Here is a 17,246-nt window from a genome sequence, read left to right as displayed (position 1 = left end):
GAGATAGAAACACTCCTTACACTGCTGGTGGGACTGCAAATTAGTGCAACCATTGTGGAAAAGAATTTGGAGATACCTCAAAGAGCTAAAAATAGAAATACCATTCTATCCAGCAATAGCATTATTAGGCATCTACCCCAAAGGGGATATAAACTTTTTAAAAGAAAAATACTGCTTCTTTCAAAATAGTAGAAGGCTATTTGCAGGAATATTCAGATTGTCTAGTTTCCTTCTGAACAGTTCTGTTTAACTCTTTTTATTTCATTGTAAAATCTTGAAAGCTAGGTACTTCATAAACAATAATGATACATCTACAAGAAGTACCCTCTAAGGCAAAACTTTAAGTGTAGCATGTATTGAAATAGTGAAAATAATAGTATCATCAACTACAGTACTACAGAAAGACATATTGCAAATAATTATTAGTGTCCAGAGAGGGTCTGTTTGGGGAAGTAGTAAATTATCTATCAAAGAAGATATTCAAACATTGACTAGATGAAACCACTTCCAAGGATATCATAGTTTAATTGAATAATTTTACAATGGCCATTTCTAATCAATCATTGAATTATATTTCAAGATTATAAGATGAAAAGAAAAATGAAATAATTTAGTATATATTTAAATATGTAAACTAGCATCCTAGCTACTTACACATTAAGCAGTAAGAAATAATAGCAGTAAAAAAATTGAAAAAATTTAGTTGTAGTTTAGAAAGTGGTTCATTTTTGTCTGACTGTAATAATTTTGTCACTGGCATTAAATATAAGATAATGAGATTTTCTTACTATTTTATTTAGAAATAGAATTAACTCATGTCATATAAGACCGCTTTCTCATTCTTGAAACAATCATAGAGCTTTATTTTATTTTATTTATTTATTTTATCAGAGAGATTTATTTAAAGCCATATTTTTTAAAGTGTTTGAAATTTAGAGGAGGGAGTTAGTGGGAGAAAATTGAACTTGATAAAGATTTTGGTAAATCATATTGTCATCTTAAACCTAATTTATTCACTTTAATTTTTTTTCTTTTTATTTGATTGTACATTTTATAGTGTCCTCTGTCTGTGCCAATAAAATTGCAACCTGTAAATTTTGCTTTGGGGAATTGTGCTTTGAGAACACAGTCCTGGTCCAAAATCAGTCCCTAGCAGTATAACTTTGAGTAAGGTAGTCTGTCTATTTTTTTTTATCTGTTAAATGAGAATCACAGTCTTACCTCTTAGGGTAATTGTAAGAATAATTAGGATAATGTCTCTCAAATATCAAATAGTTTCTGGTAAATGTTAAATCATTGTAATTGTTTTCTATTATTTAGTTTCTGTTGTGTTCTCTTTTTCACTTCCATATCCAGCTTCACAAGAGCCTTGAGTTGAGGCAAATTTTGACTACAGAACAAGAGACAAAACCTTGGAATTTTAAAAATACAAAGTATTTTGTGAGAAATAACAACTGAGGAAGAAACAAAAACTGTTCATTGTATCTATTCTTCAATTCACCTTGCTTGCCCAATTTGCCTAGAGATAAAAGTATCTCTTGGTTTCTCTGTTTTATTATTGACTATAATGTTTCTAGATAACAGTTTGAAATTTAGATGGATGCATTAGAAAAGCAGTTTTTTATAAAAAATTGCCTGTAAATTCTTAAAATTAGCCATCACATTTTAAATACATATTTGGTAAATCAATGTGTTGCTATATAAAAAAAAGAAAAATCAGTTTAATTGGAATCCCCACTGCATTTCCATCAATGGCTAGCTAAATTTTTGTTCAATGGGATTTCCTAGTTTTTAAGTGACTTTTTAAAAAATTTTAGTTTGAAGAATAGAAAAATCTCTGATTCTGTATTAAAATTGTAAGTAAGAATACAGTGCTTTTCATACACTAGAACACAGTTTAGTACAAAGAGAGATATTCATGTCTTGCCAAGAGAAGATTTTGTCAATTTTACATATTTTTTCTGACTCAGACAGAAAGTCTTACATTTTATTATTATTAAAATAAAGGAACAATGGACTATTCCATAAAAGTAATAGTTTTATCTCATTTTCACTTTTACATGAAATTAACCATACATAAACTAATATTTAAAACAAAAAGTGTAACAATGGGTTGAATTTTAACAGCAAATAAAACTTCTTATTTTACAGTGAAATAAAAAGAGTCCCACAGAGTTATTCAGAAGGAGACTAGACAATCTGAGTATTCCTGCAAATGTCCTTTTACTCTCTGGAGAAGCAGTATTTTTGGTTTAAAAAGTTTATATCAAACTTCAAGATGTGTATTTTAAAAGGAATAAGAAGGTATTTAGACTATGATTTGAAGAATTAGGCTCACAGCAATTTAGTGCTATAGTTAGCACAGGAAATGCATATGAATCTTATTAGTTATGATCAGTATTGTAAAATAATGATCTATGAAATGTTCTGGAATATTCTAGAGAAATCACAGTTTTGACCTTTTAAGAAATACTTTTATAATATAAGGTATATAGTATAGTATAAAGTACTACTTTTATAGTATAAATACTTTTACAGTCAAAGAAATCAAAAGAAAATTTTAGCTGTAATATGATAAAAAATAAAATCAAATGGAAACTATAATCTTTATATTTGATGCTTCAGGAAATGTGAGGAAAACCATTTTGCTCTTATCTAAATTTTTCAGTGAGATAATTGATAATATCTAATCCATCCAATTTTTCCCATACATTCACAGCAATCCATATTTATATTTAAGCCAGTACTATTTATCAAAATGAGGAATAATACATGGGGATACATCATTGATATGCTAAAATGTTTTATGTTTTAAAACTCTAAATTAATATGATTGATAAGAAAGATCTAAAAACAAACACTGTTTTTTAATAAAGAGTGAAGAAAAATGAACACAATAATTAAGTGATGAAGCTATATTTGCATCAGTGTACAGGGTTGGATTAGGCAATGTTCCAGACAGATATTTCTGACAAAAACAATCATAACAATCTATTGTTAAAGAATCTCATATATTTGTTGCACATTTACCTGGAACAACCAACATCAACACAACAAAATCTTCTGATTTGTAAAATAGGAGAAAAATAGAAAGAGAGAGAAAGACTTTTTGTATCTTTTCCCTCTAAATTAGGATTCTTAGAATATGGTCATGTTAAGAGAAGTGTGTTTGTATTCTTTTCCATCTTAACCTTGTAATACTTTTTTTTTGCAATCAAGTTCAAGAAAGGCCACATAGCAATGTGATGACCTGGGTCCTTAGGTCAAGAATATGTGAAAATGTCGTCCTCAAATACATATACTCATTACCTTTTTATAAAAATCAGCATGGCATAATAATAGTAGAGTGACTTAAGTTATAGCAGTTTTAAGTATATTCCTTATTCTCCCATTGCCTTGGTATAGATAGCCTTAATATGAATCCATTGTGCCTAAACCTTTCTTGGATGTGCTCAAAAAGGACAACTTTGCCAGCCTTCTTCAAAAAGGTGTTGAAAAATATTAAATTATTAATAAATCAATCAGAATGCAATAATTATTTATAGTATGTGTAGATTCCAGTTGACTATGCTCTTGTAATAATCATTCTTATGTATGTATTGAATTTTTAACCTTTTTACATTTTTCTTTGGTGTTATCAACTTTGTTATTATATGCATGTGTATCTGTCAATTTTAAATAAATAAACAGTGCTGTGATAGGCTCATCATTTTTGTAATTCATCTATTCTGTAAATATGAACATTGAAGATAAAAATGTGCAAGGTATTTGTATCAGACATTATAAATAAAGGAGAGATGAATCTTCCTTAAACACTGAAGAGTCCAGGGGGGAGAAAGGGAACTATAATGTAGTATAATAATGCTAACACTGTTCCTGCACGCCAAGCACATTGCTATGTTATTTCTAATCCTCTCAAAATCCAGCACAAAAGAGCATTATAATCTCCATTTTGCAGGTCAGGAAATTGCCTAAGGTCACATTGCTAATAATGTAGCAACAGCTGGAAGAAGAGTCCAGAGAATAAGAAGTTAATCTTTACTATAGCAGATGACATTCCTTAATATAAATAACAAATGTAATATAGATAATGCTAAGTTCTATAAAAGTTCTATAGCAAAAATTCATATACTTTAAGAATTAACTTGTAAATATTTTATTTATTCTTAGAATATGCCTGTTAGCCTTAAGAAAGTTTAACTTTTCAATCAGCATGTCATCTGTTTTATCCACTCCATCAAATACTTTAGTTTTTTCAAGGAGCATTTTATATTTATATTGTCTTATGAAATCCATGAGGATGATTAATTTGGTTTTTCTAAAACCAAGAGCAGAACCCAGCATGTTCAGTAAATGCTGAATGAATTAATGAATGGATTACCTAGGAAGGGGATGTTTTTATTCAGTGAATTAGGACCAAAAAGTAAATCATTTTGTAATATTCTTAGTGCAGGATAGCATTTCATATTTGTCCAGAAAAGACAATAGGAAAAATGACAAATAGTGTCAAAAGTAAAGACAATAATAGAATCTTTTAAAAAATAATTTTTATTCCAAAATATTAAGGGGTACAAATGTTCTTGTTACATCGATGAATTGTATAATGCTGAAGTTAGAGCATCTAGTGTTTTTATCCCTCATCCCGTTTACCCTCCCCCTTCTTAGTTTCCAGTGACCTTTATACCACTAAATGACCATGTGTACCCATTATTTAGTCAAAACATGTAAGGATGGTAGTAGAACACAGCAGGTCATTTTGTTCAGTTGTTCTTAAAGGGCAATTTGTAATATTTATTTAATGCTTAATGCAGTGTTTAAGGGGTTTTACCAATGGTGTAAGAACCACTTATCATAGGGCTAAGTTCAACTCCTGTGTGCAGTTAACATCATTTTGGTAGCTTGATATAGGCCATGGAGGGAGTGTCAGGGAAATTGACAAACACTGCAAATCAGGATTTTTTTCTTTAGAGAGAAAGCAGAAATATGGCATGCTGGTTTCTTCTCATACTTAGTGTGCAGAATTCAGGAATACTTAATATCTGCAATTCTTAGGAGAGTTTTTCACAACAAAGTATTGTCCTGTTTCTGTAATTATCTGAGCTTAGACCCATCTCTATTTGCCATAAAAGGAAATGTAATTTTGCATAGTTTTGAAATATAAGGACTTTTCCAAGAATGTAACTGCCAATGTAAACTGATTGAACTTTGCTTAATCATCATTTAAAAAAATCTTTTTACTGAGGGAAAAAACATTCATGCTGTTTGAGTTACATAATACTTGTGTTCGTTTGCTGCTGTGTCATTCAGTTTGATTTTGTTTAGGTGTAAACACCTGATGAATTTATATCTTCTATATGATTGTGCCAGAGCATTTATATATTCAAATATACATCATTTTATCATGTTCCATTCTCCATTAAATTATAGTCAATGCATTATATTGATTTTTTTGAAGGCAAAAGTATAGGTGATTATATTATCTGTGAACTGCATTTTAACATATTAAAGGAGCGCTGATGCAGTTCAACTTCTTCATTTTACAAAGGAGAGAGTATGACCTGAAGAGGAAAAACAACCTGACTAAGGTTGCAGAACTCACTGATATTCTAGTTTATGTTAATTTATCCATTTTCTTTGCACTTTAGTCAATAAACACTTTATGTATTAGCTTAATCTGTAAAAAAAAATATATATACTATTTGTAAAAATGCACATGTAATCCTTCTATTTTTATATCTGACAGAAATCTTGGTAAAAAATCAACTGGATTTAAGCAATATGAATTCATTTTACTCATGCCGTATTCTTATGTTCAATGACATAGGATTTGTTTATCAGGTGCAGAGCCCAGAAATGATGCTGCTACATTTGGACTTTTATTACTTTTATGACATGACAGAAATATATCCTACATTTTATACTTCAATGCATTTGGGAAGCCATTTGCTTTGGTTTGAAAGGGCTGGTTTGTGCTACCAGCTAGACACAAGTCACTTACTTGGGCTAATACGACTGTTGCATATTAAACTGACTTTTGGCTTCAACCTTTACCAGTGTGGTAAAACTGAAAAAGAATGAAGCTTGTTTTTCAAGCTGATATGTCAGCTAAAGCAAGTGAAAAAAATGTGTTGTAGATGCATAAGACAGAGGAAATGAGGACTATTGCTGGAACTTTAGCTCTGCACAATAAAGAAAAATATGACTTTGTATTCTAGGTCCCCATGGATAGCTGCCTTTGAATATCATAGCATTGCTGTCCTCAGCAAAGTAATTCTTCTTATACCGGCATTCTTGTGTTCAAGGTCACATCTAAGAGTAGAAAGAAATTAGCATAATGTTTTGAAATATAGGTCCAGTGAATTGAGGTTAAATTCTGAAACTTCAGTTTAATTTTTTGGTAAAGCTTGCTTCTAGATTTTCATATGTGCTATAAGAAAATGTTGCCTGAATATTTTTCTATACTTGCTTCAGCATGTTTGAAGTTGCTAATGGGAGGCAGGTGAGATAAAGTTCCAGAATTTAAAAGGTTTGACATTATAATCTGCTTTCTACTCTCTCTGTAAGTTTGAAAATCTTTAGAATATAGTCAACATACTATTCTCAATATGATGGGTTTTTTTTGTTGTTGTTGTTCTTTTATGTAACATGAAAAGTGGGCCTTTGATTCACTTGGCTGTGACACTCATTTCATCTATTTATGCAATTGCACTTTCATATGTACCAAAGCCAGCTCAAATTCTTCCTCCTCCAAAGTTTTCCTTCAAGGACTTTTTAGAACCTTGGTTATATGCTAACATAAAATATGAATCTCCAAATAGGAAATATTACTAACACTGTTCCCAAATTTAATTTTCCTCAATATCATTTCATTCTAGGAGCATATCAAAACACATTCTTTCATTTGGCAAATTTTTTAAATACTTCTCTTTTACATGACTTACTTTTTATTGTTGTTTGTTTAAGATATGCAAAGACCTAGTTTCCCCATCATAATCTGTCTCTTCATGGAAGGGGCCAATTCTTCTTCTTCATCTGGCATAGCTAATAAAAAGCTGTTCAACCTTGTTGATCTGATTGGATCTTTAGAGATCACTCATTGCAGAAGATGCGTTGTCATTGATCCATAAATTTATATAAATGATCATTATTGTAGCTGACATTTTTTAAACACAGCCAAGAGAAATCAACATGCAAAAGGAAAGGAAGAATATTGTCCGATCATGAATGTGATCTTTTAGATGACTTTTCATTATCTAACTTTTCCCCCATCATGCTGTATGTTCAGATAGATCTTTATATTATGGAGAGAAAGGGAATAGCCCATAAAAAGAGAGTTTTAAATACCAGCATCACCATGTTTTTCCATAAAAAGTATTTTTTCACCATATGACCTTATTTTGGGTAAGTAAAAGTAAGATCTTCTCATGTTTAGAATCATGTCAATAAATGTGTGCGTGTGTACTTGGGCTTTTCATAATTATATGTATGTAGTGTATGGATTATACAAAATTTAAACACACATTAATAAATTGAGGTGACCATTCGAGCATTTCCTAAAGTAAAGTGGAATTTAAGCTACCAGTGGATATGAGTATGAGTCTGAAAATATTGGCTTTTGGATTCCTCGCCCTTACTATTATGGTATATATTGCATACATGGGAAAATAGTCAGTAGTAATTATCAATATGTTCAGTTGAGACTTGACCTTGAGAACAGGTTAAGTAAAAACAACCAATTTTCAAGACTGGAGCACAATGTGAAAGCCTTTACCATAAAATGCTTAGAGCTAAACATCAAGTAGTTGGTCTAGAATCCTTAAATCCCTCCTTCCTAAGGTCAGGATTGTCCCTGAGTCTCTCAGCTATTAGGTTCAGAGAGGCTGGGAGCTAAGCAGACAAGACAGAACTAGAACCCAGATCTTCTAAGTCTTCCTCTAGTATCCTTTGAGAATTGCTATTCCAGAAACAAGAGGATTTCTGTACTTCAACCATCTTTTCTGGTATCTCCACATTTGGTTTCTATCATACCCTATCTCATTTTGGTAACTATGTTTGTTAATGAGCTCTGTGCCTCAGTTTCTCATATGTAAAATGGAGAAAATAATATACAGACTATTATTTAAATATATGTAATATTTATTAAGAATAATAAAATCAGTCTACCTTACTGAACATATACATTCAGGCACAGAATTATAATAGTCATAGGGTTAAATATTTACAGGTTCAGTTTAGGAACTATACTGAAAATATATACTCAATAGGCTTTTCAATATATTTTCTCTTTAAATATCAGTTGTTTAAGGCATTTTAAAACAATTAGAGCAACAATTGCAGCTTAGTGAAATTTAAAAATGTTTTAGAATTATAATTCTCTAACAAACAAACAAAGGGAAGCTTAGGTGGAAAGTAAATGACTGTGACATTTTCAGTTTATATACTTATAAAGTGACAAAGCAAAATATTCTGACATATTTAAAATTTTCTGTTATCAAAAATGGAAAGTACAACACTTAACTCTTATTGTAATTTGGAGTAATAGTTAAAGACTCTGAAAAGGAACTTATTTCCTTTTTTTGCCTAGTTCATTGCTTTCATTATATGCCAATATACCTCATGCAACCACAGCTTGCGGTTCTTTTTGTTCTCACACATGATTTGATCCTTTCTGCAAGTAGGGAGGAATTAACTGAGGATTTAAAAATGAATGAAAATCTTACTGGATGTAACTGCATAGTGAAATAATCCAAGATTCTAAAAAATGAGATGAGAATATTGGCAAAATATACTTGAAGAAAATGAATTTTAAAAGGTTGATTCCAATAGGCTTAGTCCACTGTTGTGAGATAGAAGAAATAAAGAAAACAAATAGTAAAAAAATATATATATGGAATGAGAACTTAAAAACCTGAATTCTTTTGAATTCTAGACAAAAAGAGTAAACTAAACAAACAAACAAGCAAAAGACAAAATGGATAAATCCAGAATGGTACAGAGGACAGAAGGACAATTTAAAATAACAAAATACTCTGAAATTTAACCTGGTCACTAAGAAATATTTAGAAGTAGAAAATGTAATATGTTGGCTGGGCGCGGTGGCTCACGCCTGTAATCCTAGCACTTTGGGAGGCCGAGGCAGGCGGATCGCTCAAGGTCAGGAGTTCGAAACCAGCCTGAGCGAGACCCCGTCTCTACCAAAAATAGAAATAAATTAATTGACCAACTAAAAATATATATACAAAAAATTAGCCGGGCATGGTGGCGCATGCCTGTAGTCCCAGCTACTCGGGAGGCTGAGGCAGTAGGATCGCTGAGCCCCGGAGATTGAGGTTGCTGTGAGCCAGGCTGACGCCACGGCACTCACTCTAGCCTGGGCAAGAAAATGAGACTCTGTCTCAAAAAAAAAAAAAAAAAAAAATGTAATATGTTGAAGAAGGTACACTCCTTATGTAGTACTAGGTCTAAATCTTATATTCACATCTCTAGTCCTCTTGGGCTCAGCATGAACTTGCCATGTAGAAGATAGTCAATCTCTGTCCCTGAATTTGATCCAATTTGGTAATCCATGAAGCTCACATTTTGAAACTGTAGGAAAGAACTAGTGATAGATGATGGGAAGAGCTAAGGAATTTTAGTTCTCCACTCCCTCCCAAAAAAGAAAAGAAATCTGCAACTCTTATCAAGTAATCCAGAATAGATTAGCTCTAATGAAAATAATGTCCCGCCAATTTTAATTTACACTTAAAATTCATAGAAATTATTAAGGACATATTTTGTTCAAAATATCTTTTTCAATCATGTGTATTAATACACTGAAAGATGTGATTTTATTGCTGCTGATATTTTAGAGCTCACAATGATCATATGGAAGTTTTGAGAATTTGAGGATAAAAAGTAAAGAAAAAAGGTTAAAGTATCAAATCTAAGTTTGGTAATTTGGTTATTTGAATTGAATTAGATAATTGGAATAAATTAGCTGTGGCAATGATTATTAAGTTTCATCCTTTATAATCATCATATTTGGGTTCAATTTAATTTTATTGGGAAAAATTTTGAAGAGGTCAGAAATATATTGGTAAATATATCTACATTTAAATAGAACTGTTTTCTTCATATCTGACAGGTGTATCATAACTAGATGATATGGAGTTGTGTGTTTGTGTTTTGGTCAAGAGGGAATTGGTGTTTAAATAATTTTTAGATTAATAATGATTGAACTACTGGGTAAAGGAGTGATAACAATTAACCCCCTTAGTAATAATTATTTATACTTGGTGATGTGTATTAAGTCTTGGGAAAGAGAACTAGAAATCTTTTCTAGCTTTAAGTGTAGAAACTCCGGTGGTAGCTTATTGTGTCACATAATGATTCTTTACTGCCAGTGGATGTTTTTTCTCTTGTTACAATTCCTGGACAACCCAAAGCAACTTTTTTTTTTTTTTCATACTTAGTAGAGGAATAAGAAAACTTTACTCAAATATAACCTTATTTTCACGTGGGAACAGGGAAGGGCACTCTTATCAAATATATACTTCATACTCTGTAAGACTTAAACCTTCCCCATATGACAAAGGATTTAACCCTTTTTTACTCTCTTTCACAACTAAACTTCAGTAAAGAATGGTGTGTGCACTGCGTTCTTGTCCTTCCATTTCATACATTCTTGTATCCTCATTAATCTGTCTTTATGAAACACCCCTCCTCATATAAGTGCTTTTTGGTTTTATATAAACTATTATGTGCAAGAAAAAATTGTTTTCTACTTTCTGTTCTCAAATGTTCTCCTTTGTTCCCACAATACCACATTTTCTTTATTTCCTTCTTCATTCTGGCTTCTCTTCCTTTCTTGTTTCCGACTACTTCTGCCTTGCCATTCTTTCAATATTAGTGTTCTTTGGGTTCTGACATAGATCCCCTTTTCTCCTCATGCATATCCAGGGTTGTCTTTTACATTCCTGTGAATTTTATGTCCACTTATTTGCTGAAGGCTTTTTACAAGTGACACCTCGAGCTCACATTCAATCTTTTTTATTTCCAGACCCTAATACCCAATTCCATACTAGACTTCTACTAACATACCCTCTAATTTATCATCTTTTCCACTCTCTATCTGGATGTCACACCTGGAGACTGGACAACCTCCTCAGATCCTTTCTGCCCCGCTGAGGCCCCAACGTAACTCATCTTCAAGTTCTGTGCCTTGTGCCTCTTGAGTCTATTTGCTTTTCTCATCTCCACTGACTTTTCCCTAGTGTCATCTTTCAGTTCTCAACTGTGCAGCAACTACCTACAAGAAGATCTTTCTTCTCTCCAGTTGAACCAAGTGCTCCTACTATGTGCACCCATAGTACACACTACTTAATTCCCTGTAATCATTGCATTCTGCCTTCTAATGGCACCTGTACTTAACCATTAGAAATTTATGTGTCAAAAGTGGGAGACTATGCAAATTTAGTCTTTTCCTCTACGAGGGAACTGATTCTGTTTTTATCTTTCTTCACTCACTGTATGAATCCACATTCACACACAACATACACTATTCCAACTACCTGACAATTCCTATAGTCAGAACATTCTGTGAACTCTGTGACTCTTAACAGATACAGAATCAAATTAATGTCACTAAATGACAAAGGGACTGAGAGGTATTTGAATTTTGAAAATCTAAGAAACATCTTAGCCTAAGGCCTTTGGTAGAAAAGAGGGGAAAAAGGAAAGTCTAAAATTTAAGGCCTTTTTCAAGTATTCTTTGTATGATTTGCATTTCTGAAGGGCAGTAATTCACAGTTTAGGTTACAGGTAAGTTGTTTCTTAAATAAATAAGTAAATAAATAAATGTATTTTTTGTAGCTTAAAAAAGGATGACCCTGAGGATATGTCTTAAAATCATAGTGGTTATATCCATAATCTGACATGAAATTTGATACCTCATGTAACCTATATGACTATATGAACTTGAGAAGAAATGCTAATGAAATCTAATAACTCTTTATTCTCCTAACAATATATGTTATTTCATAATTCTTTAGCTTTTTTGGTAGAAGACAGTCTCATAGATAACCTGTACAATATTTAAAAGGACTCATTAAATAAAATGCAGCATTTTGAGAATGATGATTTCCTAATGAAACCACTGTTTCTTGCAATGAGAGAGTTCAAACATTTTATATTTTACCTGAGTTTCCAGATAAGGCATTAATATACATACATACAGTATACAGAGAAAGTGTGATTTTTACCATGCAAAAAGGTGGTTGGCATATAAAAATGCTTCATTTTAGTACTTTATGATTATAATTAAGATTTATATTTTTGGAGTCTCTTTTTAGTTTTTGAAAAAGTTTAGGTGACTCTAAATATGAACACACAGATTATATTTTGTGTCTGTGGAATATTTGTGAAATATGTAACCAACATCTGTGAAGTGGAGAATAATTCCCATATACAAAAAGCAGACTTTGTAACACATATTTAGTTTATGATCTTACATTAAGAACTGTCAACTCATTCTTTTAATTCCATATCCCACAGGTGTTCATTACACACCTACTATTAAATGTTAAAATCACTTCATTAGAGAGTTGAATAGATTTGGAAGCAACCTTTTTTATTTTTTTAAGCCTGAGTATAATCTGGCTTTCCTGTGCGTATAAATGTAACTCATATTTATTTATGATTGTTTATTCTAAAAATATTCAGACCTGTTTAGCAGGGCTTTCTGTGTGAGGTTGTGAAGAGCTTGCTCTGGGATGCTTATTTTCTCAGCCTCTCTAATTGAGGGCACCTTCACACTTTCAGGCCACTTTACAGCTCTGAGAAGAACCTAATGAAAGTCTTTTCATTTGTCATAACTATGATGAAATAAAAAGAAGAATTGAGTACACTGCAAAGTGCCAAAATCAAGAAAGATTGGAAATATAGAGACTCAGTAATCCCAGTGTTCTTAGATATACCCGCTTTAGGTCTTTCTATTCCATCCACATTAAAAACTCTTAATATTTGAACTACATTCTTTATGATAAGGTAATCAATATTCATGTGAAAAGTATGCATTTGATTAACTTAAAAGTATAAGAATGCTTGTAGTTTAATGTCATGCAGTTATAGCACAAAGACTAATCTTGAAATTGAAAACTTCATTGAAATATATCAGTCAGCTTTCTGTAAGCAATTAAAAAAAGTTCGATCCTGGATAATTGCTTCTTTTTCATCATATGAGTTAAATGGGCATCACTGAGAATAAGCTCTCACAAGACAAGGTGCATACTGCTTTATATCTTAAACTTTCATATGGGATATCTTCCTTCCCTGTGAACTGGGAAGAATGGGTGGTATCCTTTTTATCTTATGAGTGATGATTCCCAGACAAGCTAAGTGATTAGCCATGTCAATTAAACAAATAGCAGAGAGCTTGGAAATTGTATTCCTGTGTATCATAGCACTAATATAATTAAACTTTATTTAACAAGCTGAAATGTAGTATAGGAAGTTTTATATAGAAATATATGTAAAACGTTGTCATACATCATGGAATCTATCCCAGATTCTATTCCTTTGTAACCTGTAGCATTGCCATTTAACTTCTCTAAAACTAAATTCATCATCTATAAAATGCAACTAATAATATCTGCCCTATCTCAGTGACAGATAAATTGTATGTGTCAGTACCTGGGAGGATTAAATTACTTTTATCTAATCATTCACTTATGCATTCATTCATGCAACAGATATTTATTAAGTGCATACAATGTGCAGACATTAGTGTGGATGTTGGAGATGAATTAATGGACTTATACTGCATGAAAAAGAAATTTATAAATCATAAGACACTAGTATAAACATAAATAACACCATCATTAATAATATCAGACAATTATAAACATGTTGCATTGGTGGGACTGGAGGCTGAAGATAGCTGCAGTAGTCCAGGCATGAAATGAGAAGAGCTTATGCTGGAAAGATGCTGCTAGGAATCGTTAAGACTTTGTAGTTATGAGTACCACATTTTAAGTAAAAGAGATAAGGTTTCTATTTCTCAGTTAGAAAAGAATAGAGAAAAAGAATTGAGAAAAGCTAGCTATAATTTAAAACCTGAGACAATGGTAATAAGATTATTAAGGGACATGCAAATTTGGAGGAAGCAGTAAAAATTTCAGTTTTGATCAGATTGATTTTGAGGTCGTAGAAACATACGAGATAAAAGAAGATTCAGAACTGGATTTTAGATGAAATATTAGCGCGCAGACTTGGAGTTAGTAGTACTTAGGTATGAGGAAGAATTAGGTATCTGATTAAATAGTGAAAAGACCAAAGACTGAACTTAAGAGAATGTCTATGTTAGCATGTGGAATGGGCAAAACAAGAAAGAAGAAAGCCATAGTATCCCAGAAACCTATGAAGGAAAGAATAGAATATTTGTGAATATTAAAATTAGAGAAGTCAAGGAGAGTAAGTACTGATGAAAAATATTTCTTAATTTAATAATAAACAGATAATTTGTGACATTTGATAGAGTAGTTTCAATAAACTTGTGGCAATTACAGAGTACAGTAGGTTGTGGAAGAAGTGGTAGAGAAGATAGACAAAGTAGAAGTTTGACATCAAAAAGGTGTCAGGTAGCTACAGGAAAAAGAGATTCAAATGAGAGATGAGTAAAATAAATGATGAGTGTGGAGAAGAGCTTGAAACCAATGGAGAATATCAAAGTTGCCAATGGAGAAAATTCTGTTAAGATATAGTTAGATGGATCAGATTCTAAAGTTAAGCTACAGTGGATGAGCCTTAAGAGTCTGAAGGAAAGAATGAGGGGTTCTATCATAACAAATAGGGAGTTGAAGATTTGGGGAGCAACGAAGAACATCCAGACAAATGGAATCCAACATTCAACTTAATAACTGACAAAAGTTGGATTGAAGAAATTCTTCACCCAAGAATTATGTAGACTTACATACCCATATCAGGCACAGGTAAACTACTTTGGTCTTTACTCTTTCAACCATCTTGGATCTGCTCTCATGAGTTTCTCAAAGTTAGATCAGAATGTGTGTTTCCATGGGCAGATTTGTCCAAACAATTAAAACAATGAATTTGAAGGTGGAGGAGAGGCAAGGTGAAACAGACCTACTCACTTCTTTCTTTGAAGTCACCAATGAGATAAGTCACTATTCATTCTTTGGGGGTAGGGACAAGTCACTATTCCTTCTTTAGGAGTAGGGAGAAATCAAAGTAAAGAGGCCACAGTTTCCTTCAAAATTTCTTTCAAAATTCCCTTTATGAAACTAGGAATAAGGAGATTACCACTTGTATTAATAGCAATATCTAAGAAGGACCTACTTTGTACCCAGAATGCATCTGCACTTGGCAGTCTGTGTAAAATACAGCACATCATATAATTCCTTCATGTGACAAATTTCATAATGTATTTTGAATTTAGTTTTCTAATTGTATGAACTGTTGATACTAATAGCATAGAGTAGAACAATTTCTATAAAAGCTGAGGAGTGATGGTTTAGTTTGAACAGATTATAATGTGAACAAAGGTTTTTGATTTGTAGGGGCTCTACCTCATTTCTTTTGGAGAGCAACAGGTATAAATCCTCTTACATTTGTGTACCTTAATAATCCTAGTAACATAATATTATCTATAGAGATTTGTAAAAAATATTTTATTATTATTATTATTTATTTTAGCGTATTATGGGGGTACAACTGTTAAGGTTACTTATGTTGACCATGCCCCACTCCCCCCTCGAGTAAGAGCTTCAAGCATGTCCATCCCCCAAATGTCGCAGATCTGTAAAAATATTTTAATGCTTCTTATTTATTAATTTAATTAATCATATTAATTCCTTATGTCTATTATTAATGCCATACCTCCCCAACTTCAAAATTTTTATCATTAACTTTTATGGGTCTTATAATTTTAGCACCAGAATATTTTGATTGTAGTGATTTAGCCAAATCTACTTCAGCAATAAGATATTCAACAACATTAAGTTAAACATGAAAATGTATATATTACACATATGTGTGTATGTAGATAGATAGATTAGAATAGAAATGCAATGTACTGATAATACGAGAGACTGGTTGTCTTGGGCATGGAAGCAGCTGACAGGGTAGAAAAGGCAATTAGATAGATGCCATGGTGCTAGTATATTCTAGACCTTTATATAGGTAATGTGTTTATTTATGTGAGGGGGAAACCTGTAGTGATACACACTATGAGAAAGATGATGCAGAATAATGGAAGGGATGACATGATTTAGAAAATAACAAAGACCCTGTTATAAAGTAGTAATTATCCCATAAATATGATCTCCATATTTTCTTAAGCAGTTTGAAATGTATAAAGTTCTCTACCCAGTATAAAGGCTTGCCAAAGAAAATTCTTCCAAATTTATAGGCAAAATGAGAAACCGACTTGGGAAATTCTCATTTAGGAGAGTTTATGTCAGTAACATGAAAACACATCAATAAATACAGAAATAACCATTTAATCAAGTAATTTGCCTGTCATTATGGCTTCTGAGTATTGTCAAGCTGTTTTACAACTAATATAATTTCTGATGGAATAAAAACTATACCTTGGGCATTTTTCACTTCACTTACGTAAAATATTTTATTATAGTGAACTAATTTGCAAAAAGATGTTATAATAAAAGGAGAGATACTGGCAGTAACTGCTTAGATAAATGACCAGTATAAATTTTCTTCTCACTATCTGAATAGGAGGCTGATGATCCAATATACTTCTAGTTCTTTCAGTAGGTGTTTGTGTCATGTTGGGCATTGTTTCATATCACTGATCCTCATTTTTCTCACTTCCTATCCTTTGCTTTGAACAAACCAAGTTATGGTTGAGACCATATTATTTGACCAAAGAGTAAATAAAGGTACTTGTGAAATAAGAGATAGCAAAAGTTTGGTCATAATTATTTAATAAAATTAAGTGATTGAAAAAGGAGAATTTTTTGAAAGCTGAAAGGAAAGGATAATTTCAAAGGTAGGATTCAGTTATGAGAGTTACATGAGGGAACTTTGGAGGCAGAAGTGCCTTAAAATTCTAAATAAAGGTGGATCTTGAATGCTAAATAGAGTAGTCTGAATATATTTAATATCTTTAGGGTATGGAAGGCAATTTCAGATTGAATATAAAAGGTCATATTAAACCATGAGAAAGATCTGCAGTTAGGCTTTGGGCTGATGTAAAGTAGCAATAAAATATAATGTATCTAGAGCTATAG

At 31.9% G+C, this 17,246-nt stretch overlaps 1 protein-coding gene and 1 pseudogene across 2 annotated transcripts in view; one reads left to right on the top strand and one right to left on the bottom strand.

Annotated features, from left to right (window-relative positions):
* The window catches only part of LOC109730129 (PEST proteolytic signal-containing nuclear protein pseudogene), a 45,669-nt pseudogene extending 30,670 nt beyond the window's left edge, over positions 1 to 14,999 (bottom strand).
* Positions 1 to 17,246, top strand: part of GRID2 (glutamate ionotropic receptor delta type subunit 2) — a 1,185,302-nt gene that overhangs the window by 167,521 nt on the left and 1,000,535 nt on the right. The window lies entirely within an intron of this gene.

Source organism: Microcebus murinus, chromosome 29 (assembly GCF_040939455.1).
Source record: "Microcebus murinus isolate Inina chromosome 29, M.murinus_Inina_mat1.0, whole genome shotgun sequence".
NCBI classification, from domain to species: domain Eukaryota; kingdom Metazoa; phylum Chordata; class Mammalia; order Primates; family Cheirogaleidae; genus Microcebus; species Microcebus murinus.
The sequence above is the reverse complement of the archived record's forward strand: the minus strand, read 5'-3'. Positions and strand labels throughout refer to the sequence as shown.